Here is a 12,880-nt window from a genome sequence, read left to right as displayed (position 1 = left end):
CTCGAAGTTTCGATTAGGTTGCACTAGCCGAGGTCATGAGTTGACTACGAGCTGCGAAGTAACGTTGACAGAGGTAATCCTTTATTTGCCATCAAAGACCCAGTTAATAATAAAAATTAACCACGATGGTTTGTAAACAACGTGGCAATCGACCTGTTGTAGTACATTATTGGCAATTTAGTCAATTACTAAAAAAAATCTCAAAAAAAGAGGTTGTGATGTTAAGGAAATGTCGAGGAAGTGTTTCTTCTCAAACTCTACTTACCTTCATTTTTTCTAATCATCTCCGGCGATAGCAGAAGAATTCTCTTCTCAACTTTGGCTCCTACTTGCTTCTGTTCCTTCTTCTCTGATTTTATTGCGTCGTAGTCCATTGTGTTTTGACATTTTGGCGTTTTATTGTACACTAAGTATTTTACTAACGGGTCCACATTCGTCATAGTCTTTTATTTATTTCCACAAAAAGATGAATAAAAATCGGATCACTCACGATGATAACTACTATTATTGAGTAAATATATGATAGACAGATAGATACGATTTTTGATATGCATCTTACATACATATATATTTAATTACAAATAGTATACATTACAGAACATTTAGACCAATATAATTATGCTCTCTCTAAGAATAATACGTAAATGACGGCTGACTCATCCGTCATACTAGTGATGGTGTTTTTATGGGCTGATTAGTCAGAGAATGGTTGACATGAAAAATTTTTTTTGGTCACACAAATGTCAAAATATGCTGATACACGATATCCTAAATACAAAATTATTAAGTCAAAAGTCGGAATCATTTATTCACATAATACCTTTCGGAGACTTATGTATGTCATATTTTTTTCTCCATCCTTACCGTTCAGTTTAACCAGCTATTTCAATTGAAAACTGGTTAGAAACTCAAATGGAACAGAACTTTAAGTATAATATCAATTAAGTATAATTTTATTTGAAAAGTGTTAGAGCCGAGATTCTAGTTTTATCTACTTCTATAGATTATACCACTTCCAACATTGGGCGTAGATTAGATTTGTATACTTATATAAGTATAGTAAAAAATATCTTATTTTTTTATAGTAGCCAGTACAGCCTAAATAAAATAATAGCTATAACAAGTTACAGTAAGGACTATGTCGGTGATTAAGTTAGCTATTGTAGATATAGTTTATACGAATTAGGTGTCATTTTGCTAGTATTAACTGTCCGGCGTTTGGTCAGTTTCAGAACAGCCTTCCAAACTATATCCAAACTCTATTCATTGCCTGATGATGCCTCGTTCAGGCGAAACACGTATCGCAATATTCGTGTAGACTGAATGAATTCGGTATTTGACCATCAATAGAGAAGGTCATAACGCTTCTAGAAGCAGTGGTTACTTTTTTCGCACTGAATATTTATAGTGTCACTCGGAAGAAAACAAAATAATATTAAGTAATGAAAAGTCGTTCTGTCTACCGATTAAAAGGCACTGAATTATAACAAGTGAAAAATACACGACATTGAATAAATAAATAAAATAATAAATAAAAGTTTATTCAGTAATAACTTAATAAATTATTTATTATTTTATAAAAAGAATTACATTACAGTCGAGAATAATTTTTGCAGGTGTTAATATTGTCCGTTGGGCATAATTTCGAACGTAACACATTGTGCCGTTGAATTTTATGCTAATAAAAATTCACATTACACGAATGAACGAATCTTGAAAGCATATTTTTAGGTATTCATGTTGATGAGTGCTTTGTAAATTTTTTGAGGAATTTCAATTTCGCTGAAATATATTTTATTACGCTCGAATAATTTAAAACATTTTCACACAATATTTGAGTATTGGATTCTATTAGTCCATTGGAGTACATTACTTTAGAGATTATTGTATATTTATTAATTGAATGCTTTGTTAATTGTACATAATCAAATGAATGGAATCGTTTTATTTGTTGAATCTTACCGTTTTACTAATATTATAAATGCAAAATTTTTGTGAGTATGTATGGATAGATGTATGTTTGTTACTCTTTCACGCAAAAACTACTGAACTGATTACAATAATGAAGCTTATACATACATGAGAATAACATTATAATGTAAAAAGTAATTATGTAAATTGTGCGAAATATAATGATAATTGTCTACTAAGTGTGTGCAGACGAAGTCGCGCGAGTCAGCTAGCTAATAATGTTACCAGAACAAGAATAAGATTGTTTAATCAATCAGATGTTTCTAAGGATTTTTTTATGTAAATGCTGAGTTATCAACATCTCTCTGAAAGTAGTAGTAAGCAATCGTAGACTATAAGCATGAAGGCTTACGTTTTGTATGGAGATGGAAATCTACAATAACTAATTAAACTCGATGAAATTTTGTACATAGTGTGTAATTTCTTTTACTGCTCAAAATCTTTGTTATATATAAGAAACCTTAGCATATTTATCCCTCTGCGCATTAATTTGTCTAATATCTATACTATATCTATATCTATATTATATATATACTGATTTGTTTTCCCGGTTTAAATTTTCTTAGAGATGTTTATGCCATTTTAAGTGAACCCATAAAAACATTACAAATATATAAAGAAATCAGTACTTTACGTTGATAGATCTGCTAATCAGTTCAGAAGTCTTATATATGCGAAATATAATTTCGAGAGAAGGAAAGTTTATCTTAAATTTTTTAGATTTGTGTATACATATATACACTAGCACTACATAAGTTAGTGAGGTATCTATGGTAGCAATCATGGGTTACTAACTAGGATTAAGACGTCAACCCACACTTAATACTCAATCACCTAATCTCACCCTTAATACTCAACACTCAATATTTATTGCAATATATAATTTTTAAAAGTAAAAATGATCATTGTTAAATTTAGAACAATATGCTAGGGCACGCAAATATAACAATATTATTATTATAACGAATTATTAATATTTAGTACTAATTATAACTTATTACATAGCACAGTAAGTCCTCAAAGAGAGCCTGGAGATCTGTAGTACAGGTTTCGACTTTGTTCAGACTCCAGACTCTCACAAGGAATGATTTGTAAGTTCAAATATATATTTTTTTCATATTGTAATGTTCCTTGTGAGCAGTAAATAAAGATAATTATTATTATTATTATTGTTACTGTCCCTTTAACAATATTTTCTGTTTTTTTACTCTTTTTAGCGTATAATATTATTATTACTATTGTCGCATTTTCTCCTTTCTAGTTTTTACCACACTTATAGGCCGAAACCAAGTAAGTGCAGTATGTGTGTGTATGCATGAGTGAGTGTGTGTTTCCCTTCTCCCTGCTGGTATTATGTCCATCTATTTATATATATATATTATATATCTCCCTTGTCCCTTGTATATACAAACAATGAGTGTGCGCGTGTGTATGTGTACTTATTGTATGACTGGTATTATATCCTTTTCACCTATTTCATCTTTATTTTTATTATCCTATTATTATTATTATTATTATATACTTATTAAGCTCCTAAAGTAGTTAAATATAATTTCTTAAACTCGTATATAATACAATGTATAGATATTCTTAATAATGTTAATATTATTCATACATTGAGTTAATATTTCCTGCGGCTCTACTTGTCAACATATATGTATTTCATTATGTTAACATTAAAAGCAACTTATTCAGTAGTTAATATACTAATAGAAATAAAATAAACATAGAAATATGAAAACAAGAGAGCCGCAGTCGAGTAATTATTATAGATTACAATCAAATTAATAACATTCAAATAAAAAAAAGGAATAAACACTTTTCGGAAATCGTTGGAAAATTTTATTTTTTTTTATTATGAAAATGCAGCGCTCTTGTTTTGTTTATCTTTTTTAATATTATATTTCGTAGGTATTTTATATAATATATATTTGCGTTCAATGAAAATAATATAATAATATATTAATAATAATAAATCTAATGCAAAAACAAAAATTAAAATAAAATTGTTTAAGATAAATTAAAATATCAACATCCAACTGAAATTCCAGTTCTCAGTCAATTAAAAAATCATAAGCATAAAATCATAAATATTATACAATAATATTCAATAAAAATTATATTAATATGTAATTACATTATATAAGAGACATATTAGAATAGCAAACATTTATAGATCTATAATAGATAAAAGATTAATGTATAGAAAAGAATAATTTTATCTATACGTCCATACTGATATTATAAACGCTTAGTACACTTGTTACCTTTCCACAACTGAACTTTGAATTTTGAATTTGAATGAAAATAGATTCTATTACAACGACTGTAGGCTGTCTTTTATTTAATAAAAAGAATCTGGAAGGATGTGGAATTGGTGTGAAATTTTGTGTTGACATAATCGTGGAACACAACTAGTTATAAAATAAGAACAGATATATACAGAGCCACGCAGAAGAGAAAACGCCACTACACATCCTATGTGGTTGTAGCCCACTCATGCGAAAGCGATTTCGCATGCATGACTGGGATATCTCCTTTGGAAAGTATACACTAATCTCTGAGGAGATAAAAACCATCGCTCCTAAGAATATCTTTCAAATCCTGTCTCTGACGGGCCAAGGTAACTTTAAAAAAAATGGCGGGCTCGATAGATGTATGTAGGACCTATGTCTTAACACCTAACAATAGCCCAAAACCTTCCAAAATATATACACACAGTAAGAAAGAACTAGATGAAAGGATAATCTTACCATCGACTAATTCAGTTATGAAACAACCCATCTCACTTTCTTTACTGGCATTAGAATTAGCCATGAATATACAGAAACAAAGATCACGAATGTTAACACGTTAACGATTAACTGACGAATGTGAATTTTCAAGGATAGGACTCCAGCAGGGCCAAGATTTGATTACACGATATATAACTTTATATGCAATGGTTGGATCCTCGTGAAGTGTGTGTAAAGTTCAAAGCAGATTCAGTTGATAAGGCTACTAATCTAGCTCCTACTTTGAAAATTGTTTTCGATTGTATGTCGAAAGTATTGCAACATTAATTATGTAATTTGATAAAATAGAATAGAATAGAAAAGTCTTCACTCAAATGAACTCATATTTTCGACCTCCTGCTCTACAAATTAATTTCGATTATATGTCGAAAGTATGAAATTAATTATGTCATTTAATAGAATAGAAAATTCTTTGTTCAAATAAACTCATTATTTCTAACTCCTACTCTGAAACTTTTTTTCGATTCTATATCGACAGTATTCCATTATTTATGTCATTTGATAGAATAGAATAGAAAATTCTTTATTCAAATAAACTCATATTGCCTACCTCCAACTCTGAGACTTCTTTTCAATTGTATGTCGAAAGTATTGAATGAATTATGTAATATGATAGAATAGGATAGAAAATGCTTTATTCAAATAAAATCATATCTTCTACTCTGAAACTTGTTTTCAAATCTATATCAACAGTATTCTATGAATTATGTCATTTAATAGAATACAAGAGGAAATTCTTTATTCAAATAAACTCATTATTTCTAGCTCCTACTCTGAAACTTCTTTTCGATTGTATGTCGAAAGTATTTCATTAATTATGTAACTTGATAGAATAGAATAGAAAATTCCTTATTCAAATAAACTTGTATTTACGCACTTTTGAATAGTCATAATTATTTTTTTAATCTACCACTCATTCGGAAAGCTGTCTTATCAAAAGAAGCACTAGCAAGAATTTTTGCGTATTGCTCTTTTAAATAATTTATTTATAACTTTACATATCTAAGTAGAAATATGTGAATACAAACTACCAACTAGCACTGAATTATATAAATATGATAGCAGAATATATGTAAATTAACATATATTACTAGAAAACTTAAAGATATATAAATAATATACAAATTATGAAAAAGAAAATTACATATAATACAGAATTTACAATATTCCTCTATATTTAATATAAAATGAAAAGAACTAAAGAAATTTACAAAATGCAGACATACCTTTGTCTTTGGCGATATGTATAATCTTATTAATATTAGCCGTTTTCTCGTTTTGTACATCGTTTTTAATGTCATTCTGAGGTAAATTCAATTTAACGTTTTTCCAACGATTTCCCAAGCCTTTATTCATTTTGATTACATAAAAAAAATACGATAAAACAGACACTTGTATTGTTTATTGGGTTCTGAGCGACATAAACTAAATTGCTGTCGAGTTCGCGGGTCGTTTGTAAATGTTGTTTTTCTTCTAAGTGTTAAAAGACTTTAATATGTGTAGCCTTATGAGTCTTGATACTATCATTATTTGTAGCGATATCGGTCTACAAACAGTGTACAATAATAATAGTAACGGCATATGGCGCAAGACGACAAACCAGCTGAAGCTGGGAAGACTGATTTTGAATTTATAAAAAACATACATATTAATTCCTAAATTATTTGCACCCTATATTTTTGGACAGTATATAATTTAACGCATCTTGCTGCTAAGATGCATTTGAAATTAAAATTGTGGAGAAATATAATTATAGTTGATAATAATAGTAATTAATAATAATTAATATAATAATAATAATTAAGAATAGTATTTATTCATGCATATATATATATATATATATTTGCACTCTATGTTTTTGGATAGCTTACAATTTTGCAATATAATTTAACGCAACTTACTGCTAACATGCAATTGAAATTAAAATTGTTGAGAAATATAATATTAATTAATAATCATAATATTTATTCATGCATATATATCTTAAGAATTAACTAAACTAATTCTCAAGACTGTTTAATCTAAGTTTAGATCGATTTAAGTGTCGTATAAGGGTATCATTAAACTAAGGTCACGATCGCTCGGAACTTCAACCCACCAACAAATTGTAAGCCCACTTCAATCGTTTCTAAAACTATTATAGATATGAATAGAACTTTGCAAAAAAACTGATTCGCTTCGTTAGTGTGAATAGATAATGCTTTTTGGTTGACTTGCAATATTGGATACACCGAAAATTATTATATACTAGCTTTTGCTCGCGGCTTCGCTCGCGTTAATTTATCCCTTTAGGGATGGAATTTATTAAAATCCTTTCTTAGGGGATGGCTACGTCATAGTAGCATTATGCAAATAAAGTCTCAGCCCGATCGGTTTAAAATTGACGAAGTTTCATATAAACTTTCATCCCCTATTTTATCCCCTTGGGTGTAGAATTAATCAAAATCCTTTTTTAGCGGTTGACTACGTCATAACATCTTTCTTCTTCTTCTTAATCGTTCCCACACTGCTGAGGATCGCGACTCTACAGTATCTTGTCGACCAGCTGTCGCCATCGGTTGCGCTCAGACGCCTAGTGTAGTGCGACGCTGACAGTAATGTTTAGCTGACGGGATACCTGGTCTGACCATCGAGTGGGACTTCGGCTTCGAGGTCTTTTACCCATCATAAAGTCATAACATCTACCTGTATGCCAAATTTTAGCCCGATCCGTCCAGTGGTTTAGGCTGTGCGTTGATACTTCACTATGTCAGTTATCTTTGAGTTATATATATTTAGATAGATAGACCTGTCATAAATGTATGTATATATTATGTATACCTATAGGGATAGTATTGATTTAGGTATATAGGATCGTTTTGAATAGATTTTTACAGGCATGTCGAATTCACTAACAATATATCAGGATGGTTTCCAAGGGAAACTGCGTGGAGGTCAACCCAGAAACCGTTCTGGGTTGACCTCCATTTTCCATTTTGCTAGCGATAAGTTAATTAGTCTACATTACTAGTAATCCTCTTATCCTCTCCATGCATATTATGTATGTACCTACAAATAATTTAAGTATTTGTATTAGTTATTTGGGACGTATGTTTTCAACATAAGTTCTGCTTACCTTGGCACTGGATAACACTGTGTTAATTATTTACAGTTATTATTATTATTATTAGTATAAAAAATATCTCTTAAAATGTAGGTCTATTACAGAAATTGTCAAATCTAAGATTATTTATATAAAGAACTAGAATATCTTAAATTTTTTTTAATGTTTATCATATTTACAATAATACGATCATTTAAATTCAAATTTGGGAGTAAGTAATAAACTGGATATAATGTGGCCCAGGTTCGAAATAAATGTGCCGACTCAATCAACGTCTAAGGAAGAGAGCTCAGTGTTTGTCAGGAGATTTAAAAATACAAGTAAGGTACAAATACACGGGAAATTCAGTTAAAACGTGGCGAATATTGCTTGTTTGTTAAATTCTACAATATGATACAGAGAGATAGACTTTCCACTCTTTTACAATAAAGTATTAAAAACAACAGTGGTATAATCTTCCACGATAAAACTTCATTTTAATAAAAAAAAATCAATCAAATCTCAGTCGTCTAGATCCTAATAATATTATAAATGCGAAAGTCTGTGAGTTGTTATGTTTGTCATAATTATTAGTATAAAAAAAAACTACTTAAAATTTTTTGAAATTTACAGTTATATAGATTATCCATATATAACACATAGAATATTTTTATTGAAATAACGCGGATCTGAATCAGCAGACATCAATATGATACAAAAAAACTGATAGAGATTCAACTTTTCGAAATAAATGTATCATAAACAAAATATCTTATCAAGAAGCTTATAAAGTGTTTGTCCTAATAAAATAAATTTTATAACAAAAAAACAATCGATCGAAACTCGGTCGATATTTCATTGTTTGTTAAATTCTTAGAATATGAACAGAGAGAGAAAATCATTTATTCAAATAAACTTAATTTAAAAAATAGTCATAACAATTTGTTTTTTATCTACCACTCCACGATAAAAAGAACGAGCAAGAAATTCATTTTAATAAAAAAAAATCAATCAAATCTCAGTCGTCTAGATCCTAATAATATTATAAATGCGAAAGTCTGTGAGTTGTTGGATGTTTGTTACTCTTTCACGCAAAAATTACTTAACGGATTTTTGTGAAACTTTACAGTTATATAGCTTATCCATCAGAATAACACATAGGCTATATTTTTATTGAAATAACGCGGGCGAAGCCGCGGGTTACAATATGATACAAAAAGATAGAGACTCAACTTTTTTATGATAAAGTATCATAAACAAAATATCTTATCTGAAAGCTTATAAAGTATTTTACCTAATAAAAGTAAATTTTACAACAAAAAAAACAATCAATCGATTCTCGGTCGATATTTAATTTGTGCTGTTATTATGTTTTTATGTATGTTAGTCTATAATAGAATAGAATAGAATATATCTTTATTGCTAACTGTGTGGGTACGTTTTTTTTGTGGGTGGTATAACAATATATATAGTTGTGTATCAAAAAAAAAAACAATTGAAAATAAGAACAGTTGAAAATAATTTAACTGTTAACTGATCAAGGTTATGTTTTTATGTATGCACTCTATCGGGTATGCAACAAGGTATTTATAATATGGGCCATGCAGCCAGAATTATATAATATATGTAAAAGAAAATAAAGTTAATGTAATTTCGATAATACTCACGATTTCGAAATATATGCATAGTTCAATTGAGGTGCTGCATATTTTAGTGTTCTGAGTGTAAAGAGGCATTACTCTAGTACAGAAATGTATGGAAGCTTAATGCAAATCTGTTTACATTCAGGCCTTGTGTATGCAGTGAATCAGTGTTGCTTGGATGCATTCAGTATTCCTGTATTTTATGGGCCGTTACGAGTAAATAAACCGACGTTGCAACTCCGTGATTAGAATAAGGAAATTCGATATAAATTACATCTTCAGTTTATATATGGAAGGCAATTTTATATAATAGTTCTTTAATATAATATAAATAATCTTATGATTAAAAATTATACAAATAAATTAAATCCTAAGTTAGGAAAAAACTTAAACAACCTAAAAATTAAAGATTTAATAAATAAATGAATAACCTTTGAAATCTTCTGTTAATCATATTTGTATTATTTCTACTACTCATTTGGAACTCAGACTCATGACAAGAAGAATGAGCAAGAAGCTTGCCTGTTACTTTTTTAAATAAATAGAGTTCAGATATATTTTTTTTAAGAATTTGCGTGATTACAAACTGCCAAATATCAAAATTAAAGTTACATATATATATGCTGAATCAAAATTTACGTTGTTCAAAAATATTTTTTTTTAATTTTGTGTGATATTGGCCATAAATAAATATATGTGCCCATGTAAATTTTGAATATAGAAAAAATACAAAAAATAAGAACTGGAATATAAAGGACGCTCCGTATTTTTAACTGTATAAAACAAGAAAATTATTGAATGTTACAATATAATTTTTATGAAAATATACACTCTTAGAGTACGTGGTCACTAAACAGTACTACACATCGGGATGTTCCTGAGCAAAGGTGAGTATGTTTGGTGTTACATTGCTTATTTTGGGGTGTTCGGAGTGTGGAAGACATTCTTCCAGGTGGAAATCATATTTCTCCTTCCTTTTCCATTTATTATTTTCTTTTCAAAATATACAGTCTCTATTTTGTTTTTCCACTATCTGTACCTACAACTTCGTCCATGTGAATTATATTTTATTTGTCTGAAATAAAAGATTTTTTCTAAAATAAAAGTAGTCTAAGTTACTCCTTATTACATCAGCTACCTAACAATGAAAGTCCCGTCAAAATCAGTCCAGCCATTTCAGAGATTAGCCGGAACAAACAGACAGACAGACAAAAATGGTAAAAAATGTTATTTTGGTGTATGTACCATATTTATATTCATATTTATGTGATTCATCCCAGACCTGTCATATCATCATCATCATCATCGCAGCCCGGAAGACGTCCACTGCTGGACATAGGCCTCCCCAAAGATCTCCACGACGATCGGTCCTGCGCTGCTATCCATATCTTGACCAGATCGTCGGTCCACCTGTGTCAATGGTCACAATTTGTTAAATTTGATAAATTTAACTGCAATTCGATCTCACGTGTTGAGTTATTAGCCGGTTCGCATCAACCAGTGCCTTTATCAGCTTCAACCGCCCTTCCCGAGGGTGGTGCATCTTCGACATCAAAATTGCCGGATCGAAATTTAGCGAACCAGTTCTGGCGCTGGTGTACTGTTAACACACCTTCTCCACACACATCGGTCAATTTCTTTCGGGCTTGAACAGCATTTTTGCCTTTCTGTAGTAAAACAGTAAAATATGTCGAAAATGCTGCTTATTCCTCTCCATATTTATAAGGGCACCAACCAAAAATTACTGCGTAGAATTAATTGGAAATTTTCACACACAAGCATTGCTATATGAGCTCTCAAAGCATATAAAAATTATACGGCTTAAGTGTGAACTGGGTGCAAAAAATACAATTAAATCCTCAGCCAGGAAGAAACGAAATTACTTTCCGAACAACCTAATATATTAGTGAATTAAAGATTTAATAAATAAATGAATAACCTTGAAGAGTTCTCATAGTGCCATCTAGTCCTAAGTTAAGTAGATCTTCTGTTATGGGTACTAAACAACCGACATATATTTCTTTTGTAATTAATACATTATAGAAAACAAAAAACCAGATACAATCGTACTTATGAATACAAATGTTATAAAGAATCGAACACACGACCAATCGGAAGTAAGGCGGACTAAACTACTAGACCACCGTGGCTATATATTAACAGTACTATATAATGGTCATGGTAATAAATGCAATTTATTACAAATTGCGTACTTACAATAAATCAATATGATAGAACAAAGACATGAGACTGTAAGCGGTCGGTTTCATTTTAGACGACTGTGCTGACATGGCACTATACTGATATATGTCTAGTCGTTCAATTTTATTAACGTCTCCATAATACTGCAGAGATAAGTTACATATATATATGCTGAATTGGAAATTCGTTTCTTGTAATATCCTCTGAATTTATTTCAATAGATTCTTTAAGATAGATCTGATCTATTTCTGCAAAGCAGCTTAAATTACAAGCTATATTTCGATGTTAAACGATATATATATATAGATATTAGACGACCTCGGTGGTCTAGCGGTGTAGCACACCGCTTTTCGTCCAATGGTCGCGGGTTCGATTCCTCGCACGGCATAAACCTTTGTATTCATGAGTATGATTGTTTGTATCAGTCTGGGTGTTTTCTATGTATATTATGTATGTATTTACGAAAAAGAAATTATCTATGTATTTGTATCAGTTATCTAGTACCCATAACACAAGCTTTAGCTAGCTTAACTTGGGTCTAGATGGCGCTGTGTGAATTGTCATGAGATTATTATTATTATTATTAGGAATAATACAGTAATATATATTTATTATTATTATACAAACGATTTAAATAAATAACAATAAGTAACCTGGACAATCCACTCAAGGCTTACTTACTTAGTCCTAAGCTAAGCTGAGCTTGTATTATGGGTACTAGATAATGTATAATAATTTGCCAGAATCTAACATAATCTGACAGAGACGCAATTCAAAATTTATATTAAACAAATGTTATATAAAAAGCCTATTATAGGATAGATGAATTTATAGATGATAGCAATATCTAGCAAGAATAAGTTTTTTTGCGGACGACGTTATAATTTCTTTTTCATACTGATTAATTGATATATGATAGCGTAGCGGCTTTTGTATTGATTGCCGCATGCATCCTTATGTAAAGTGCGAATACTGTAACTACCATATAATAAATTTAAGTAGCTATAACGAGGTCGAGTGGAATGAATAGTCAAATAAAATGTCCAGACATGTGGCGGCGTGGTGGGCCAGGGCATTGGGCTCCCTAAAATATGGTCGAGTGCAGTGATGGCTCATCCGTCATACTCGTGAACGAGTGCTGCTTGTAGGGTCTGGTCTGCTCTTATTACTACGACTGATTTAATCTT

This window comes from Achroia grisella, unplaced genomic scaffold (genome assembly GCF_030625045.1).
Source record: "Achroia grisella isolate CSIRO2021 unplaced genomic scaffold, CSIRO_AGI_Agris_v1 utg402, whole genome shotgun sequence".
Lineage (NCBI taxonomy): Eukaryota > Metazoa > Arthropoda > Insecta > Lepidoptera > Pyralidae > Achroia > Achroia grisella.
Note: the sequence above shows the minus strand (reverse complement) of the source record.